Source organism: Chinchilla lanigera, unplaced genomic scaffold, assembly GCF_000276665.1.
Source record: "Chinchilla lanigera isolate Chin_1 unplaced genomic scaffold, ChiLan1.0 scaffold00001, whole genome shotgun sequence".
Classification (NCBI taxonomy): Eukaryota; Metazoa; Chordata; class Mammalia; order Rodentia; family Chinchillidae; genus Chinchilla; species Chinchilla lanigera.
This window is the reverse complement of record NW_004955402.1, coordinates 60,696,891-60,704,669: the sequence shown is the minus strand read 5'-3', so window position 1 is coordinate 60,704,669 and position 7,779 is coordinate 60,696,891. Positions and strand designations below refer to the sequence as shown.

At 38.8% G+C, this 7,779-nt stretch overlaps 1 pseudogene; it reads left to right on the top strand.

Annotated features, from left to right (window-relative positions):
- Nucleotides 1–3,118: 3,118 nt before the first annotated feature.
- On the top strand, nucleotides 3,119–4,129 carry LOC102014307 (annotated as a pseudogene).
- The last annotated feature ends 3,650 nt before the right edge of the window (nucleotides 4,130–7,779 follow it).

The window sequence follows — 7,779 nt, the reverse complement described above, 5'->3', positions numbered from 1 at the left end:
TTGAAAAGCCACACACAGCTGAGAATGAAGCTCAAAGGCAGAGTGCCTAATGTGTACAGTGGCCTGTGTTTGATCCTTGGCATCACAAACAAAAAAGAAAGGCATTGATAGGAAAATGGTACAATCTGAAGTCTACTCGATGGCAGTGTACTGATGTAAGGGTTGTTTTTTTTTTTCTTTTTTGGTTCTGGCAGGTGTGCCACAGTTTTATGTGTTAATTTTGGGGAAGCCAGTGAATATAACTACCATCTTTACAACATTTCTTTAAATCTAAACTAATCCCATCACTACATCCCCCCAAATTTTTCATTGTTTAGCTTCTTTCCTAATTAAATAACTAAAATAATGAAGATACCTTTTCTTATATATCAAAAAATAAAAGCAATAATAGCAAATAGAAAATATAATTATCTAAAGCAATCATAATAATAATTTGTTGAGTGATTATAACATAAAAATAAGCAAAACAAATGCCAGCAATGTCACAGAGGTGAGAGGAAGGAAAAATAAACCCCTAGACTACACAGGAGGCAATGAGGTGTTATTTCATGGCAGATCAATAGTATGCTTTAATATAGTAGTAATCCCCAGCCAGCCACAGGAAAGAGTTTTTTAAAAAGAATAAATGGTACATAAAGAGGAGAGATGAATGGGATCATATAACATATTCAGTTAAAACGGGAGAAGGCATGAAAGGGGCATAGAGAGAATACAAAAGATAGCAACAAAGAGATACAGTTACATGATAGATTTTAAACTACTAAATTGTCTAAGCAAACCAGTTAAAAGACAGGTCATCAGACTAAATGAGAAAAAGACTAAACTTGAGGTTGCTATGGGAAACCCATTTAAAATGTAGAGACACAAGCAGGTTGAGACTAAAAGGATGCAGGAGATTATGCCCTGCTAAGAAGATCAGAAGTAAGAAGCTTCATGAATGTCAGACTTCAGAACAGGTGCCTGGCAGGGGTAAAGAGTTACATCACATAGTGATCAAGAGGCCATGTCTCCTAGAAGAGTATCCTAACCTGTATGTGCTAACATCTGGACATCAGAACACCTGGGTGACTAACAGGCCCCACAGGCTGAAGGTAGTAAGGATGTGGGTAACCTGAAGAGCTCCATCAATCAGGCTGATCCAACTGACATTTAGAAACCACTCCACCAGCAGCAGCTAAACACACATGCTTCCCTTGTGCACATGGAGCATTCATGGAAACAGACCCCACACAGACCTAGGACACACAATGAGAAAAACTGTTGCACAGCTCACAACCAGCACTTGAAAGAACTCTGAGCCCAGCATGGAGGAGGGTCAGCCCTCTCACATGTTTCTGGCTTCCATTTGTGAACACATTGCAAACAAAAGCAATCCACATTGTGCCCCATGCTCCAGCTGAGGATCATGTTCTGTTCTCCTCTTAACATAAAACTTGTGCCAAATGAGGAATGACAACATGAAGGTCTGTGGGAAAGAATTCTCTAGTGTCCAGGTCCTCAGAAGAAGGCAGCAGGTCTAGAGTTATACTCAGAACCTTTCTGTAGGGTCCTCAAAAATTTCTTTTGGTCTCTAGAGAAATTGTAAAAAAAATTGTTCAGGCACATATCTGAAAGAAAACACAAAACTACCACTTAAAAGTGATCCCCTAAAGTCTCATAGTGGGAAGAAAAATGAAAGAGAATTGATTCAAATCCTCCAGGGTTGCATATGCAACATCATAATATCCCAAATGTCTGTTAATGACTAACAGGAAACAATATCCCTTAGTTTCACAGTAGATAGTTGGTTATAAGCACCATACAGTTGATTCCACTGAAATAATTGAGATGATACAACAAGCTGTCTAGAGAAAATGGGTTGATAACCTTTGCCAGCATCTGCCATAGGTTTGGGCTTTGAGAGTGTCTGCATGTCAGTGACACCTTGACGATCACACTTTGCCTTAAGTGTAGGATGGTGGTAACTTAGTTTCAGAGTGAGGTAGGGAAAATTTATTTTTACTCCACAATGGTGATCTATACTTCAATCTGCAAGCACAAATGTACTTAAGTCAGTATCAAATACCAGCACAATGAATATGGAATTTTTATTATTACTATTATTTTGCTTGACAACAGTAATTGTGTACATTTGTGGGATACAATGTACAGTAAGCTGCTTAGGTACAGATATACAATGAAAAATGGTTAGGTGAAGCAAACACGTATCCATCACCTCTCTTACCTATCATTTTCTATGGTGAGACATTCAAAACTTAGTCTTCCTTATCTACAGTATGCATTGCATCATTGTGGACTATAGTCTCCTTGTGGAGCAATAGACCTCCAAATCCACTGCTCCTGCCTCTCTGAAACTTGGTACCCTTTGCTCAATAATTCCCCACCCCTTTCCACACACAGCCCTCCAGGCCCTGTCAACCATCATTCTGCTCTCTGCTTCCATGAGTTCAGTATTTTTAGGTTTCTAAATAATTGAGATCATTAAGTGTTTGTATTTTTCTCCTGGTTTACACTTATCCTAATGTCCTCCAGGTTCAGCCATGTTGCTGTAAATGACAAGATTTCCCCCTTCTTTAAGGCTCAGTAGTATTCCATGGTGTATATACCAAATTTTTTTTTTCCATTCATCCCTTGGTGGATAAAGGTTGTTTTCTTATCTTTGCCATTGCAAATAATGGTACAATAAATAGAGTGCAGGTATCCTCTTGTTAAGTTCATTAAAATCCTTGGAAAATATGTCCTAAGTGGAATTACTGGATCATATGTATGTCAGCTTCTAAGGTTTGTTACTTTGCTTTTGCTTTTGAGGACCCTCAATACCATTTTCCATAGTATCTGTACTAATTTACCCTCTCAGCAGCAATGTACAAAGGTTCCATTTTCTCCACTTACCTTTCATGTTATCATCCTAACCCTTCCAACAGCTGTGAGATGGTGTCTTATTGCAGATTTAATTTATATTTTGCTGGTGAATTATTTTTCATGTACCTGTTGGGTATTTTTAGATCTTTTCTTGAAAAAGGTCTATTAGTGCCTTTTTTCTATTTTTCAAATTGGACTATTTGTTTCCTGCTTTTGTTGAGTTCCTTACACATTTTGGATACTAAAACCTCATCAAATGTGTGGTTTGCAAATACTCTCTGCCATTCTGTGGGCTATCTCTCCAGTTTTTGGTCCAGTTGAGTACAATGAAGACATACCATGTATGCATGACAATGAGATGGTTCAGACAAAGAAGAGGAAAAATTGCTGGAGAAGAAGCCAATGAAGAAAGCATTTCTGAAACAAATGAAGATAATAACCCTGAAGAAAGGGAAGATGCAGCAACATAAAGAAGGCTTGAAAACAGTTGATTTTGCTTTGCCAGAAGATGAGGAAAATACAGATAGATATGTTAAATGGTAAGGAAGATTTTGATAAAATTAAACTCTCTTTTGAAAAAACACAAGAGAAGATGAATGAAAAGTTGCATCTTCAGAGAAAGAGCTCTTGGGAAAAAAGGCTCTGGCAGCTTCAGGGGGAACTGACGGCACAGAAGTGACCAGAGAACAGTCTCCTGGAGGAGATCCTGCACTCCAACCATGCTGTCCAAATGGCTCCTGTGATCACCGAGGAAACCACCCTCCAACTAGAAGACATCATTAAGCAGAGGATGAGAGGTCAAGCTTGGGATGGTGTAGTATGTAAACAAAAATTTAAAGAAGATGTTTATGAATGTAAAAAGTGTTTAACATTAGACCATGAGAAGAATAAGTTGGGCCTTGCTGAAATTTATGAGCAGGAATACATCAAATGAGAAATAATCTACCCAAGAAGAAAATCCAAAGTACGTAGAAATTCAGAAGATGGATTCCCTCTTCCTAAATTAGATGCACTGTCAAACTTCCACTTCATCCCAAACCTGCTGGTGCCAGAGATTAAAGTGGTGTCCAATCTTCCAGTGATAACCATGGAGGAAGTGGGCCCTGGGAGTGTCAGTGATGTGGTCCTCCTGTACAGCAAAGCAGTCACTTCAGAGAAGTTGAAACAGCTGACCAAAGCTGACCAAACTGGCAAGGCTTCCTTGTTAAACTATGAAGGAAAGGACAAGGCCCTGAAGTCGTCTCAGGTATTGTTTTCTAATTTATAAGATTAAGTAAAAATGCAAATCAATGATGCAAAGAAAAAAAAAAACCAGAAAAGCAAAAGAAGAAAAACCAGTGTATTTCTGTCCATAAATTAAAGCTGTATATTTTTTTAAAGGAACAAAAAAAAAAGCTAGCCAAGCCATGATGATGTGAGTATTTTCTGGAACTGACAGAGTCTAAGTGTTTTTCAAGGATCCAAGCCATTCTGTTTCCATCAGCTCCCAGGGTGATGCCCAGTTAACACATTTGTAAAAGTGAATACTCCGTGACTGAAATTTGAATGAACACATCTAGTGACTGGGTAAACTAAATTCCCATCTTTGCTTCTGTCTCTAGAATGATTAAAAACTGCTCTGAATAGGGCTTAATGCCAAGTGAAGGGTTTCCTACACCAAAGGTATGTGCTTGCCTGTGCTGAGGCTGAGGACAGGGGATCCCACCGAGATGAGTCTGAAGACTGGTGGGTCATGAGGGCTCTCTGGAATAAATCTGTTGACCCGATGGCACTCTGGCTGCATGGACCAGTATGGCAAGCCTGTACTGGTTGGTATGTCTCCCTCTGGGCAAGGGATGTGTCCTTATGCAGCTGCACAATCTTAGCCCAGACGAGGATGAACTTAAGGAGGTAAGGCACATTGCCCTTGAGCTCTTTGAGCCAGCCAAGAAGCTGCTCTCTAGTGACAGTGCCCTAACTTGCTGTCACTGAATGCCCCTGACCCTAACCACCTACATTTATGTTCTTTCTATGTAGACACAGGGTGAGCCCTAACAGGGCCACTTAGCCTTCCCAGGGCCATTTTCCTCCCTGCTGTATACCAATTCCTGGTGATTACTCTGGAGTTCTGTGAATCACAGTGATCATTACATTGAGAAAAAGATGCCCTTGTTTGGTTTTTAGTATAATGAAACCTGTATATTAGCAAAAACAATGCAGCAATTCAGTTATCCTGCTCACCAAAAAGCAATTGTAGAAAATATAACAACTTCACTGTAGCCATCTTCAGCACCCCCTTACTGCATTCTGGGATTACATTGCTGAAGTTGCATAACTGTACTTTCTACTTATTTAATTGTGAGAGATGTGCTGAAGAAGGAATCACACGTTGCTACAAGTCTGGCTCTGACATTTTCTTTCAGAACACCTTCCAAATGTGGTCTGACTGAGCCTGGCTTACTCACCCATCAAATGGGAAACTACTGTTTAGCTCACCTGGTTTCTGTGAGATTAAAAAAACAGAGTCAGCCTTTTGTCACTGTGAGAAGTACTCAAAGAGCTCACTGTGAGAAAACAAATGAGGAAAGATTTATCTTGGCTCAGGGTTTCAGAGGTTTCAGTCCATGGTAGGCTGATTCCATTGTTGTGGGCCTGAGATGATGCAGGACATCACAGCAGAAGGGTGTGTTGGGGCAAAATTGCTCACCTCATAGCAACCCAGAAGCAGAGAGTGAGGGAGACTGTCAGACAGAAATGGACTGAGAAAAATGGGCCAGAGAGGAAATAAGTCCCCAAGGCCCCTTCTTTAAAATCCACTCTCTTCAAACAGGTTGTCCTTCCTGTTTTCATCACTTCCCAATAATACCATGAAAATGATTTTTTTAAATGTATTGCCCTGCTGATAAACATAGAACCCTTGTGATCTAATTACCTTCCTACAACTGCACCTCTAAACACATGACACTCTGGGGGACCATTTTAGATCCAAACCATAGCATCTCCTTCTACCAAAGGCAGCAGAGATCCATTCATTGTTATCTGATTATCTATCTTCTTCATTCCCTCTCTCTCTGAAGGTAACCAAACCATCCGTACTTTTTGCAGAAAAGTTAGTTTCTCCAAATTCTTCTGTGAATTAGTGGAAGCTGGTGTCACAGGTTGGACCTCCTTGGAAGCCAATATTGAGATACAGCCAGTATGTGGGGGCTTGTTCCATAAAAGGGGTGATTTTGGGTCAACTATGGAAAGGAGGACAAAAGAAGACTAGCTTCAAGAAAGGTCATTGTTGTCCCACAGCAAGGAGGGATGGGGGTCCAGAGTTGTCCTGAGTTCAGATAAAGAGCTGAGACTTTATATATCCCTGCCATGGGGCACAGGCTGTCAAGAAAGCCCATGATCCTAGGCAAAACTGATTTTACTAAAAGCTAAATAGTGAAGGAAAATGTCCTGTAGTCTGAAGAAAATGTGACCTTTAGTCTGCACTTGCAGAGCCTATGACACTGATGTCTGTCCTCAGAATGACCAGAACTATATGGTAGGAATCAAAACCCGCAAAAGGAATTGAGGTGAACTAGGATTCCAGCACTTAGAAGCTATAGGATCCTAATTCTTCACTGACAACATGAAAACAATGTGGATTGTGAAGAGAAAATGAGTCTATAAAAATAAAATTGTAGAACAGCATCTCTCATGCATAAATGTTTTGTTTGATGACTTTCTCTCTCACAAAACAATTCCTCCAAAAGTATGATATTCCAGGACTGGTTGTAGAGATGTAATCCAAACAAGTGCAAAACTTGTCCTTCCGTGAGTGGCTTATTTCACTTTGAATGATTCCTCCAGGTTTGTTCATATATTGTACGGTTTTGCTTGTATGTGGTATCTGAAATAGTCAAATATATAAAAGTGTAGAGTAGAATGGTGGAGTCTGGGGAACAAGGAATTGTTGTTCAATGTGCATAAAGTTTCTGTTCCATAAAATGAGTAAATTCTAGGCATCTGCTCTATAACATAGTGCCCATAATTAATATTGTGTTGTGGACTTAAAAAATTTAAGGGGGGATATTTTATACGAAGCATCTTATTGTATGAATGTATATATGACAATTGCAGTTGTGAAAACTCATCAACCTATGCAATACAGAGACGGGACAAGTGTACACTATGCACTTTCATAATTAGTAACTCGTTGGTGTTGGTGCATCAATCTTTTCATTAGTGTACCTTAGTTATACACACTAATGTTTCATTTTGGGATATTCAAGCATGAGTATAACATACTTTATGCTTCCCTTTGCCCCTCTTGGACTTACCTCCATCCTCCCCATTATTCCCTTCTTCTTCTCTAAAGTAGTCTCCCTTCTATTTCTTTAATACTAAAGAGAAAAAAAGATACAGATTTTCAAAACAAGATAATAGGAGATTAATAATGGTTAATATATTGCATATTGTTAACTTCAAAGCAGTTGCTCATATTACAGGATATGAAAATGAAAGATTAATCAATCAATAGAAACACAAATCATTCTCCTTAAAGAACTAATAGAAATTAGTAGTATATTTATCTTAGCTAGCTTGTGTATATACTATTTTTCTTTTTCCTTACTTCTTTTCTGCTTTCTCTCATCCCAGTGGTTCTTCCTATTTCAGCACTTTCTTCCCCTTTCACAATATCCATTGTACATTTTGGATCTTATTTACTCTTTCAGTTTTTTATACTAGGGAAACAATATGATATTTACACATACAAGTTTAATTTATTTCACTTATGTGTATGGGTTCAAGTTATACCCATTTAGCAATAAAAGCCTAACATTTACCCTTCTTTATTCTTAGTAGTATTCCGTTATATAAAAATACCACATTTTTCTTATCTATTCCTCAGTTGATGGGTATTTGGGTTGTTTCCAATATTTAGCTATTATAAATTGTGCTGCT